Raw genomic sequence first — 13,940 nt, forward strand, 5'->3', positions numbered from 1 at the left:
GACTCTTCTACATCTATGCAGGATCCCAACTGTGGAATGAAATCGGATGAACACAAGAAAATAAGTTGCATAGAGACAATCTGCCCTCCTCTTCTATTAACAAATGTGTGACCTGATGGGACATGTTTTATTTGCAGTTTTTAAGGTTCTGTGATTCTGAGGATCTCAGAAGAAATGATAAATCGAAACTAAAATATGGACCAGATGCAAAGGACAAGTGCTGTTTTCTCTTGGCCTCATGAGTTGCAAGTATGCTATCAGTGACCTTTGACCTATTTCTGTCAATTCAGAGAACATAACTATCACAGGAAAATAACACAGTATTATGCATTCTTCATAGCTACCAAATATACTTCATATTACCTTATGGTTACAGGATTCTGGATGTTCTTCTACTGTAATGTTGATTTTATTATTACCAGATGCTTGGCCCCATGCCTTGGGTTACCCCGGTTCACTGGCCCAACAAACAAAACAAATTGGAATCATATTGAGTACATACATCTGACGAAATAATGATATGAAAGAGAAATAAGAAGAATAGTTCCAAAGGGGAAAAAAACTGAAGTACTGTCTTATGAAGGTAGGAACACGAATGCCAAGAACCTTTAAGAACTGAACTCAGTATTCTCAAGAAAGCTTTAATGTGTGAGCAAATTCCAGTGGCTACCAGGACAAAATGTACTTATATTGTTTCACACAGCTTTGTTTTAAGGGACTGGGAGAAGGACTGACCGTGTAAGCAATGAAATGCATATTCCCCCCTCTCATGTCCAAAAACCCATCATAGGGATATTTGTCAAAGCCTGTCTGCATAAAATCAGATTTTTAATAGACTTTAATATTTATGTTAGATTGATCTTGGCAGATGTTTTTTAGTTAATCCCTACATTCAATAAATCAGGCTGAAGAACTTACCTTAGAGCACAGACTTCTCTGTTGCTCAAATAAACAATAGCTGTGTGTTTAGTAACTTAAGAGAATGTTCAGGCAGTCCAATTGAACTTGACCACATAGCTTCCCACCTTTTCTGGTTCCCACATGCTAGCAGTCCTGACTGCTCTTTAATCAGCCTCTTAAGTTCCTAACTCCTGAAAGATGATAGATAAAAGCAATCGGTGACATATGTGCAATAACGAAAAAGAATGTGTCACTTAGAGCCAGAAAACCATGGGTAGGAGTAATAGCTCTGCCAGTGATGAAGTGTAGGGCCTTGGAAAACCACTGCCTCTTTACGAGCTTCAGCTTCAGTATTTTTATCTATGAAAAGGGAATTATAATGCATTCCTTGTCTATCTAGTAAGGTAGGTGTGATGACTAAATGAGAACATGTGTGGGAAAACTTTGTAAATTAGCAAGTGCCTTACCTTTGAGAAGTATTTGCAACATGTGAAAATAAAATTGAAATTGCAACCTTGAAGCATTAGTATGTTTGACAGTACACTACTGATATTTCAATAAATGTTTTGGAGACATTTGAACAAATCTTGTCACAGTCTTCAATTTATTTTCAATTCCAACTTACTTGAGAGAACCCTGACTCCTTGTCATTAAATGTCCACATATTGAACATTCAGAAAGCACCAGAAGCTAAGAACAAGTGTTAAGCCTCTCCAGGTTTCCACTGAGATGAATTTCTGGGGAATACAGTCTAAGTTTATAACAAAAGCCAGAACTATGGCCTTTGAATTTCTGATTACAGAGACCATTTTCTCAACTAGAACATAGAAAGGTGTTTAATCACATTTTAGGGGGTTAAAAAACACATAAAATTGAATATACCCTTTATACTGTTTTTAAATGCACAGTTCAGTAGTGTTAAATATATTCTCATTGAGCAGCAGAGCTCTATAACTTTTTCATCTTGTAAAACTGAACTCTATAATCACTAAACACTACTTTTCCCTCCCCCCACCTCTTAGCAATCACCTTTCTACTTTCTGTTTCTGTGATGTTGATAACTTTAAATACTTCATATGCAGGGACTCATAGGGTATTTGTCCTTTCGTGACTGGCTTATTTTGCTTAGTATAATGTCTTCAAGTTTTCATCCATGTTGTAGCATATGATAAGGTTTCTTTCTTTTTTAAGTTTGCATAATATATCTATATAGATACACACACACACACACACACACACACAGTGGGGCTTCGCTGATGTTTCAGTGGTAAAGAATCCACCTGCAATGCAGGAGGTGCAGGAGACATGGGTTCAATCCCTGGTTTGGGAAGATCCTCTGGAGGAGGTCATGGCAACCCACTCCAGTCTTCTTGCCTGGAGAATTCCATGGACAGAGAGCCTAGTGGGCTACATAAGTTCGCAGAGTTGGCCACAACTGAAGCGACTGAGCACGCACATATACAGCACATTTTCATTATCCATCTGTCTGTTGATGAACATTTGGATTGCTGCCACCTCTTGACTATTGTAAATAATGCTGCAGTAAACTTGGGTGTGCACATATCTCTTTGAGATCCTGATTTCAATTCATTTGAATACATACTAAAGGCAAAGCAAGATCACAAGGTAATTATATTTTTAATTTTTTGAGAACCCCCCATGTTGCTTTCCATAAAAGCTACAGGACTTCATATTCTCACTGACAGTTCACAAAGGTTCTAATTTCTCTACCTCCTTGCCAACATTTATTATCTCATGGGTTTTTCTTCTTCTGACTACCCTAATGGGTGTGAGATGATACTTCATTGTGTGTGTCTTTGACTTGCATTTCTCTTCTCTTATGATTAGTAAAGTTGAAACTTTTTTCATATGAGTGTTGATCATTTGGATATCTTATTTTGAGAGTTACCTATTTAAATGGTTTACTCATTTTATAATTGAGCTATCTGATTTTTTAATAATTGAGTTATTGATTGATTGATTTGAGTTATATGAATTCCTTGTGTATTTTAGATATTAACCCCTTATCATAAACCTAATTTAAAAATAATTTCTCCCTCTCATAGACTTCCTTTTCCCTCAATGTATCAAAATTTTTAAGTTTGATATTGTTAAAATAATCATGCCATCCAACTTAGATTCAACACAACCCATATCAAAATCTCAATGAAATTCTTTGCAGAAATAGAAAAACATATCCTAAATATGTGAAAGAATGAAATTGGACACTTATCTTACACCATACTCACCAAAAAACCTTCAACATGGATTAAAGACTTTAATGTGAGACTTAAAACAATAAAACCTCTAGACAAAAACATAAAGGAAAATAGTATAGGACATTGGAGTTGGCAATAATCTTTTTTTTGATAAGATACCACAAGAACAGGCAACAAAAGCAAAAATTGTCAAATGCCACTATGTCAAACTAATAAACACTTTAAATTAAAAGTACAATGTAATAAAAATTATGCTGTGAAATCTCACAATATATCAAATAACCACAGTAGAAAAGACTCTAAGTTATACAGGGGCTTGTAGGCAAGGCTCTGGGGAAAATGTCGGCATTAGTTAAGTGAAGTGGAAGCAATGGACATAGCCTGACCCTGTGTGTCATAGTTTAGAGACCCAAGACCGTATGATCTAAGAGAAAAGGTTTGAGCAGTCATCCCTTGGTAGCTGAGGGGGATTAGTTCCAGAACCCTTTTAGGTACCAAAAGCTGAGGATGCTCAAGTCCTTATATAGAATGGTGTATTAATTGCATATGGACTTGGCCAAGTGGCTCAGTGATAAAGAATCCACCTGCCAATGCAGGAGACGCAAGTGATGCAGGCTTGATCCCTGCGTCAGGAAGATCCCTTGGAAGATGAAATGGCAACCCACTCTAGTATTCTTGACTGGAAAATCCCATGGGCAGAGGAGCCTGGAGGGTTACTGTCCATAGGGTTGCAAAGAGTCGGATAGACCTGAGCAACTGATCACACATGCATATATTATTTGTATACAACCTGTATGCATTCTCTCATATACTTTAAATTATCTCTAGATTATTTATAATACCTTACACAATGTAAATGGTATTTATGTAAATAATTGCCAGTGTGCAGAAGATTCACTTTTTTGAAAGTTTCTGGAATATTTTTTCAAATATTTTAAATCTAAGTTTGGTTGAATCCAGGGATGAGGGCACAGTGGGTATGGAAGAAGGTTGACTGCAATCTGGTTTGGCTGGAGGAAAGCAAACATGTAAGAAAAAGAGATAGCAACTTACCCCGTTATTCAAGGAACTTCATGTAGCATTCTCCTATTTTATCTTACAATTTATCCTAGTTTGAATTTAGGGTACACTTATTTTTGCTTAGTTCCTTTCTATCTTCATCTATGATAGATATTATAAAATCTTTATTCATTTGAACATTTCTTGAGTACTTGCTGTATAGAAGAGAGCTAAGGCTTATGAAAACATACATCGTATAAAATCCATATTCCCTGTTGTCTACATTTTATTATATAAAAATCTCTTCTTGAAGTTAAATCTGGCTTATTCAACAACAATTTATTGAGTTTCTGTTATCTGTCAGGCCACATGAAAGGCACTGGGAGTACAAGATAAATACACTTCGTTTTTTTTCATTTATATCCATGGATTCTATTTATCAATGTTTTATCTTTGCTTTGAGTCAGCCCTGAGTTCTTCATGGACATCTTAAGTTACATCTCTCTGAACAAGATACATTGCTCTCCTCAGTGTCTAATAAATAGAATTTATTACCAATACTTAACACTAGTTGGATTCAATAAACACTTATTGAACGACTCTATGCGTGAGGCAACAAAGTACACAAGGGATGTAAAGATAGAGCAGAGGCCATCCCTTCTTTATTTTAAAATATGAAAGAACAAAATGATGGCAGGGAGATTTCTAACACTTATTCCCTCTAGAAACATCAACTTAAATAACTATCCACATGCAATAATATCCTCTCAAGAGGCAAGGATTCCAGGTGAGAGATCACAGCACCTGGATGAAGCATAGAAATGAAAAGATGCATTGAGGAGAGCAGAAAAGACAGATTCACACTAGTTCATCATTCTTCCCTCAAGACCAGGCAGCCCATCTTCCAGTGGGAGACGGAGAGTGAATTTAGCACCTTATTTCACCACTGATCCTGCAACCAGCTTGCCCAGCACCAAGTTGACCCCTGAAGTTCTAAGTGGCTCCCTATATGCTCCTGCAAATCCAGACCCCCAATCACTTCACCACTTACTGGCCCCAGTGGTCCTAGTTATCATCCTTGGCACAAGATTCCCAGCAGCCCCTGTGGATCCAGGATCCTAACTAGGCCCTGACATCTCCAGCTGAACCAGGCAACTCTAGCAGCCCAGGCAGCTCCTGTGGCATCAAGCTCCCAGAGGGCTCCTATGAATCCAGGCCCCAGGATTGATCCAGGACTTGCAAGCTTCAACAGACCCAGGAGAGTTCCACAGCTCCCAGGGGTTTCCTCAGCCCTAGGTTCCCAATTCACCTGAGCACTGGCCACCTCCAGGAGCCCCAGAAGGCTCCTGAGATCCCAGGCAGTTTCCAGGGACACTGGAGTCCCAGCAGGCTCCCATAAACTCAGGTTCCTGGCCATTCTAGTGCTAGCCAGCTCCTACAGCCCAGGGCAGCGTCAGTAGTGGTAGGATCCCAATCAGCACCCAAAAACTCATGTTTCGGGTGGTCACCTGAGAACCAGTCTCCTACTCAGGCCCTCTACTAGGCCAATTACCATAGATGCACACTTTAAACCCATAGCCCCAAGTTTCATGCCTAACCCTATGTCAGGCTGGCCACATTGACTTCGACTTCAGATAACTCTGATGACCCAGGCTCCCAGCCAAATCCATCACTAGGCCAAACCCCCAGTGGCCCCAGCATCAGACTGGCCCCTGCACCCCCTGCCCCCCACCTCTAGGTCTACCCCTCAGCCCCTAAGTAAGTGGCCTCACTTTTATCATCTAAAAAAGGGAATTGGACACAAAACCTCTTTCTCAGATAAACTGGTTGTGCAACCAGCTACTATAGCTAAAGATTTTTAGAATGGCATTTGGTACTGGTAGTCTAGAGTGAAAGTCACTCAGTCGTGTCTGACTCTCTGTGACCGTATGAACTGTAGCCCACCAGGCTCCTCTGTTCCTTGAAATTTTCCAGGCAAGAATACTGGAGTGGGTTGCCATCTCCTTCTCCAGGGGATCTTCTCAACCCAGGGATAGAACCTGGGTCTTCTGCCTTGGGGGCAAAGTCTTTACCATCTGAGGAAGCCCTTGGTACTGGTAAGGGTTCAATGAAAGTTGGCTATTATAATTAATTTATCCTAAATATTTTTTTCAAATTGAAAGATTTACAGATGCAGGATTATGATTTATAAAGAAATACATGTCCACCTTGTTTTTATTATTCTCAGAGACTTAATAGTTTCATCCATTTTCCTTATAAGGACTGTAAGTTCTTACAAAAGCATTTGCTCTTGGCCCAGAGGTGAGTAACAGAACTTGGAACAACATATGAGTGTTGAAGACCTTAGAGGCTGTGAACCATATTGCCAAGAGGAAAGTTTCTGGGCTATGGATTTGTGGTGATTCACTTAACGTGAAGGAGGCAGGAGTGGCTCATTCCCTGAGTAACAAGGATGTTGTGACCACACGTGTGACATAAATTCAGGTACTATGGCACAAGAATACCTGGGTACTCCACAGTTAGAAACTGGGTTTTGGGAGCTTCAGGAAAAGTTTCAGGTAGCCAATTGGCATGGACAAAGTGGTTTCTGTGGGCAGCATAGAAATGGCACATCAAACTGCAAACAGGCCAACAAAGCTTTGACAATGCTATTTTTACGTCAGCAAAATGGATAGAAAACTATAGAGGCTTTCCCAAGAATGTTCTGCATTGCGTAACCCCCAGCATATATGTGTTTGCTGTGAATCAGAATCATAGATAGAGCCTGAGTCTCCAATGCATGGGCGAAATACAATGTCCTGCCAATCCTGATAAAGATTTGGTTTGATAAAGTACAATAATGTGATGTGTTTTGAATCTAAGAATTGTGGAGTGTAATTATTCCTTTTAACTACCTAAGGGCTTGAGGAAAATACTCTATTAGACCCAGACCAACGTCATTATAGAATATGGCTTGCTTCACTTTGTGTGTCTGTTCTTTATTGTGGTGATTGGATAGATGAGTGGAAATGAGACTAATAACATCAAATTTTCTTTCCACAAACACCAAAACAGATATTCAATAAATTGGAACCATGTTGGGTCCAAGGTCATGCTTAATTAGAATGAAGGAAGCCCTGGAGAATGAAAAAGATCCTCATACAGATGAGTAATTCAAAAATTAAATGGTCACATGTGAAAAAAAAATTGACAACACCAGCAGAATGTTGTCATATTGCCCCAGGAAAGTTTTACCAACTAGGTTTAATAGAGAAGTCTATAGATGACACATTGAATTTTGAATGTGCACAGGTGGAAGCTGTTGCAGAATACCAGCATTTGAGAGTCTGGAATGAGTTTGAATCCCAACTCTACCATGTATTAGCAGTGCATATCTAGGTAAAACATTTTATCATATTCAGTGTCCATTTATTCTGCAGTAAACACTGGGATAATAATGACCAATTGGGCAGAAGTATAAATAGTTATGTAACTAATTCACATAGGAAAGTCCCTCACTGGGTACTGGAAACTATTCATGAATATATATTCATAGATCTATAAAGGAAAAAAATCATGACTTTTAATAAAGAAAGAAATCTCTAGCCTGTGAAATGAAACTTCATAGTGAAACAAAGAAAATATTTAATATTAAAGAATTTTGTTCATAATTCACCTTGTGAAAATAGAACACACACACATATGTATCATTTTTCACATCATTTTCAAGTTACTAGAGCTAAATTTAGTTGAATAATTTTGAAAAAACAAGAGAAAATAATTATCCAGGAAAAAAAAAAAAGGAAAAAATCAAATGGGACATTCAAAGTGTTAAGAAAAATACTATCAACCTGGAATTCTATACCCAGCACAATTCTATACCCAGTATATCTACATCTGTACATGTATGAATACATATTCATGAATAGTTCCCTTCTTTTAATTTGTAACTGACATAAATTAAAACATATAACACAGACTGGGATGAGACTGAGCAATCACAATTAGCCCACCAAGCTTCTCTGTCCTTGGAATTTTCCGGGCAAGTAGGTTGGCATTTTCTTTTCCAGGAGCTCTTGCCCACCCAGGGATCAAACCCACGTCTCTTGCATCAGCAGGCAGATTCTTTACCACTACACTACCTGGCAAGGATTAAAACTTGTTCACATAAAAATAGTGTATGAATTGTTATCTTCCCAACCCAGGGGTTGAACCTGGATCTCTTGCATCTCCTGAATTGGCAGGCAGATTCTTTACCACCTAGGAATCAATAGCCAGTATATCTACATCTATAGATCTATGAATATATATTCATGAATAGTTTCCATCTTTTAATTTGTAACTTCATAAACTAAAACATATAACACAGACTGGGATGAGACCCTGAGCACTCACAAGTAGTAAGAGGGCTGGATTAAATATGCTAGAGGACAGGGAGTGGGATAAACATAAATAGGACATAATCATTGGTGAAGAAACAATGGTAGAATGAAGAAGACATGTGATAGTACTATAGAGCTGTAAAAGTGGTTGTGGGAATATGAATTCATAAGCGGTTATAGAGTGAAATATATATGATGAAATTAATAGAGAAAGTAAAATACAAATATATATTTATACATGGATTTATATAAGCAAAATAGATATGTTCCAGAAATAGGCAAAGTTTTAAGTACTGTTTGAAAAAGTGAGAGAAAACTGAAAGGCTTTTCTTGGTAAGTGTGATTATGTTTAGGGAAAAACATGACAAAGCAAGGCTATTGAAATTTGAGTAGAGATCCTCCAAGGGGCAATGATATTAATAGCAGATATTCTCTGTAGTGGCTGAGGGAATCCAACAGGAAGTCATGCAAAATAAAATTGGAGAAGAGAAAGGGCTAGAATAGAGGACCTAATGGCTGCCCAACAGCAAGGTTTTAAGAGGAAGATAGAAATATGAGCAATAGAATAATGCAAATAAGTCATGTTAGAGAAAATTTATTCTCACTGCTGTTTCACAGATTTAGAAATGAATTATTATACCATAAAAGTTGATCAAGTAACATTTTGGATGAGGGACTTTGGTGGGTAGCTTCCTCTCCCTTGCAATATGTTTTCATAGTGAGGGAACATTTATTACTGCAATCCCCTGGTCTCCTTATCTACTTCTTTCCATGGAAAAGATGACTTATTTGATTAGTGAGGTTTATAAAAGGTACTGAGCATGCATGGCTGAATTCCTTTTTCCCTTTGGTATTCATATTATAAGAAGCTCATCTCTGACTCTCCATAGTACATGTTTATGTGAGTGGACCTCTAGGAAGGGATTTGTGTGGGTGGGTATATATTTAAATTTGAGCTTTAATACTAGGGAACCTATAGCTACCATACTCCATCTGCTTGACTCCTACATTTCCCAATATTTTTGAACTTTGATGGGGAATAGGATCCTTATTTACTATCTCCATCAAGTCCTATGACAAATGTATTAAAAATGAAATATAGGATATATCTTTTTCTTTTTTAATAATCCCACAATAACCTGGGATTCTTTATTTTTTATTTTTTGAGCTATAATTCACTTGCTCTACTTGTACACTTCAACAATTTTTGGTATATTTAGAGTTGTGTAACTATCACTATAGAGATAGAGTTCTTGCTTTTTGTCTGTGGCCACACAGCATACGGGATCTTAGTTCCCTGACCAGGGATGGAATGCCACACTCTACTTTGGAAGCACAGAGCCTTAACTACTGGACTACCAGGGAAGACCTTAGCCTCTTTCATAAAATACTCCTGTTTAAGCTTCAGTCTTGAATGTCTATTAATCGGCAATATTCTGGAAAGATGTTAGCATTAGTTACCTAAACTGGGGAGTCATTGTTCATTTTATTTCTCCATTTTTCTCTTTCAGAAGTTATCATGTTCTAATGGTGGTATATAAATTGTCCTACTGAAGAGATGAATAAAGAGTCGAAAAAATTTTTTTTAATTGAGAGTTCACTACACTAAGACAATATTAGCTGCCTCTTGAGAAACTTATATGCAGGTCAGGAAGCAACAGTTAGAACTGGACATAGAACAACAAACTGGTTCCAAATAGGAAAAGGAGTACGTCAAGGCTGTATATTGTCACCCTGCTTATTTAACTTCTATGCAGAGTACATCATGAGAAACGCTGGGCTGGAAGAAGCACAAGCTGGAATCAAGATTGCCGGGAGAAATATCAATAACCTCAGATATGCAGATGACACCATCCTTATGGCAGAAAGTGAAGAGGAACTAAAAAGCCTCTTGATGAAAGTGAAAGAGGAGAGTGAAAAAGTTGGCTTAAAGCTCAACATTCAGAAAACAAAGATCATGGCATCCGGTCCCACCACTTCATGGGAAATAGATGGGGAAACAGTGGAAACAGTGTCAGACTTCATTTTTTTGGGCTACAAAATCACTGCAGATGATGATTGCAGCCATGAAATTAAAAGACACTTACTCCTTGGAAGGAAATTTATGACCAACCTAGATAGCATATTCAAAAGCAGAGATATTACTTTGCCAACAAAGGTCCATCTGGTCAAGGCTATGGTTTTTCCAGTGGTCATGTATGGATGTGAGAGTTGGACTGTGAAGAAAGCTGGGCACCGAAGAATTGATGCTTTTGAACTGTGGTGTTGGAGAAGACTCTTGCAAGTCCCTTGGACTGCAAGGAGATCCAACAAGTCCATCCTAAAGGAGACCAGTCCTGGGTGTTCATTGGAAGGACTGATGCTGAGGCTGAAACTCCAATACTTTGGCCACCTGATGCTGGGAGGGATTGGGGGCAGGAGGAGAAGGGGACAACAGAGGATGAGATGGCTGGATGGCATCACCGACTCAATGCACATGAGTTTGGGTGAACTCTGGGAGTTGGTGATGGACAGGGAGGCCTGGCGTGCTTCGATTCATGGGGTAACAAAGAGTCGGACATGACTGAGTGGCTGAACTGAACTGAACTGAAAACGATATTTGGAGTTATGAGTGATTCAGTTTGTCCAAATAGGAGATCTGGAAGATAAGAAGACACAGAGAAGAACTTTGCAGTTGAAGTCATGGACTGAGGGGCAGGGAGTGAACATAGGAAGTGTCTATTTATAGAATGGAAGAAAAGTGGGATGCAAAGGACATTAGGGGTACTAAGGAAGTAATAGAAATGGGAGATAAGATGAATAGGTTAAAAAAGTCATCTAGGCATGGGTGTGTATGTGTTTGTGTGTGTGTGTGTGCTTAGTCATGTCCTATTCTTTTGTGACCCCAAGGACTGTAGCCTGAGAGGCTCTTCTTTTCATGGAATTTTCCAGGCAAGAATACTGGAGTGGGTTGCCATTCCTTCTCCAGGGGATCTTCTGAACTCAGGGATCGAACCTCCATTTCTTGCATCTCTTGAATTGGCAGGTGGATTCTTTACCACTGTGCCAATCTAAGCATGCACATATTTAAATGTAGACTAATTCAGAGTGAGGCTTAGGTAATGGATATGTTCCTTGAAGTAGTCACTGGAGTACAGTGATGGTAACAACGACTGGTGTTGAGGAAGACCACCACTGGTACTAAATTAATGAGTTATCTCGTTTACATCCTTGTAATTCAGGATGATGGCCAGATTTTTGTGAATTGTTTAGATCTTAGCTATATTTAGTTGTGATCTTGTTGTTGTTGTTCAGCCACTAAGTCGTGTCTGACTGTGACCCCATGGACTATAACATGCCAGGATTCCCTGTCTTCACTGTCTCCTGGAGTTTGCCTAAACTCACGTCCATTGAGTCAGTGATGCCATCCAACCATCTTATCCTCTGTCACCCTCTTTTCCTGCCTTCAATCTTTCCCAGCATCAGGGTCTTTCCAATGAGTTAGCTCTTTGCATCAGGTGGCCAAAGTTTTGGAGCTTCAGCATCATTTAGCTATGATCTTAAAGAATGATTAACAGTCACCATATTTCAATTGAGCTTTTGCTAAATGTCAAACACTATTCTAAGGCACTCTTGAATCAACAATAAACCAGGCTGACAGGATTCCTGATTTCCTTGAGCTTATATTTTAAAGGAAGAAAGAAATATTGTGAATAAACAAGAAAAATGTCATATAGTGATCTTTCCAAGAGGAGAGTTTATAAAGAGGGATGTGACGAAAGTGACAGTCTGAGTTCTTTAAACTGGTACTTAGAGAGGCCTCTGTTCATGTAAGGATGTCCTTTAGGTTGCCAAAAGATAGTGATGGGTTGGGCAGAGTGTGGCATGAGCCACAAAGGAAGATGGGTTCTGATCCTCCAGTCCTGCTGTGCCAGGCATCATCCACCAAAAATGTTTCTTCCTTTCCCTTCTAAGAAGGCAACCAGCAAAAGCTTCTTAATTTGGTCTTGTTTAGTTGTAAGCCAATTTCTATACATACAATTATGTTCCCAACAGAGGAGAACTAGATGAGCACATACATTAAAATCAGAAAGAGGAATAATTATTCCATCTTTTTAGAATGCCTATATCATAGCAAGTTATATACTGTAGCTTAAGTTGGGCATTTTTTCCATTAACTTTGAGTTGAGGAAATTGAGTCCTTGGGAAAAAAAAAATGAAGCATTTAAGGCTTCATGTTGATTCTGGGGCTCAGCCCAGGGCAAGGGTAAGTCTTCTGATTCTAGTTTAAAGCTTTGGAATAGTCAAACTTCTCTAAGTTGAAATGACACTGTTGGCTAATTTTGTATTACATATTGAATGCCTATATTGTAGTGGCCACTGGATGGATTGACAAAGAGAAATTAGACAGGCTTTTAGAATATCCAATGACTGACTAACCACTAAAATAGATTCAACGAAAACAATGTCAAATACTCAGAAATACGCAATTTGGACTACATTTTAAAGGCATGTTGTGGGCACATCTCAGAGAAACAAAATGGCAGCTCATCAAAAGCATACTTATTTGGGCTTTAGCCACAGAGAAAAATCTGATTCCAAAGGCAATCACTCTAAGCACATATGGGTTTGTTTGTTTTCTTGTTTCAAACCCTTCCTGCCTTTTGCTCAGTTTTTAAAGGTAGCCTCCACCAGCAAAGAGGAAATCATCAGAATCATGTTTTCCAGATTATTTAAAGATAGTGAAAGCAAAGACTATCTTTGTTTCACCAAAGTCCATAAGTGCCTCAGGAAAATTTGTCATCTCTGCTGAGAGAGTGGATTAATTAATGATCTGAAAGTCTGGCAGAGACTTAGATAACGATAGAAAGCATGGACTCTTGATGTTTATTTATACAGATTACAAAGAGGGCTTGAAACCACTGTATAAGGATTTTGATGGGCTTGAAACAAAAAATAAAAAGCAGGATATTGGGTATTATGAAGAGTCCTTCACTGTTGAAGAGAAAGGGTGAAAGATTTTGGTAGAAGATATTTCATTTGATTCAGAGAAGGCAGCTGATAATCCCAACAAAAGGAAAAGAGTGGGGAAGGGAACTGTTCAGCAAATGCATATTTAAGGCATATTGTGTGTTTATCTGAGGCACCATAACAAACAAAAACAAATTAGATGTGATCTGTGCTCTTAAAGTGTACAGCCAAAAGGAGATAAGGAGATATATCATAAGGAGATCTATCTTCTCATAGGGAGACATAGCAAATAAAAGATGGACATGGGAATAACAGAGGATTGCTGAGGTTAAGGAAACAGAGAGGGCACAAAGAGAAGTCAGGGAAGATTTACTTAGGAGGTTATGTATTAGCAAGAGTTTGTTAATTTTTCCTCAAATTGCTTTTTTAAATTAATTTTTATTGGAGTATAGTTGATTTACAATGTCGTGTTAGTTTCTGCTATACAGCATACTGAATTGCTTATGCATAC

The sequence above is a fragment of the Bos grunniens genome, chromosome 14 (genome assembly GCF_055505025.1).
Source record: "Bos grunniens cultivar Pamir isolate PY7600 chromosome 14, Bosgru_T2T1.0, whole genome shotgun sequence".
In the NCBI taxonomy this organism is placed as follows: domain Eukaryota; kingdom Metazoa; phylum Chordata; class Mammalia; order Artiodactyla; family Bovidae; genus Bos; species Bos grunniens.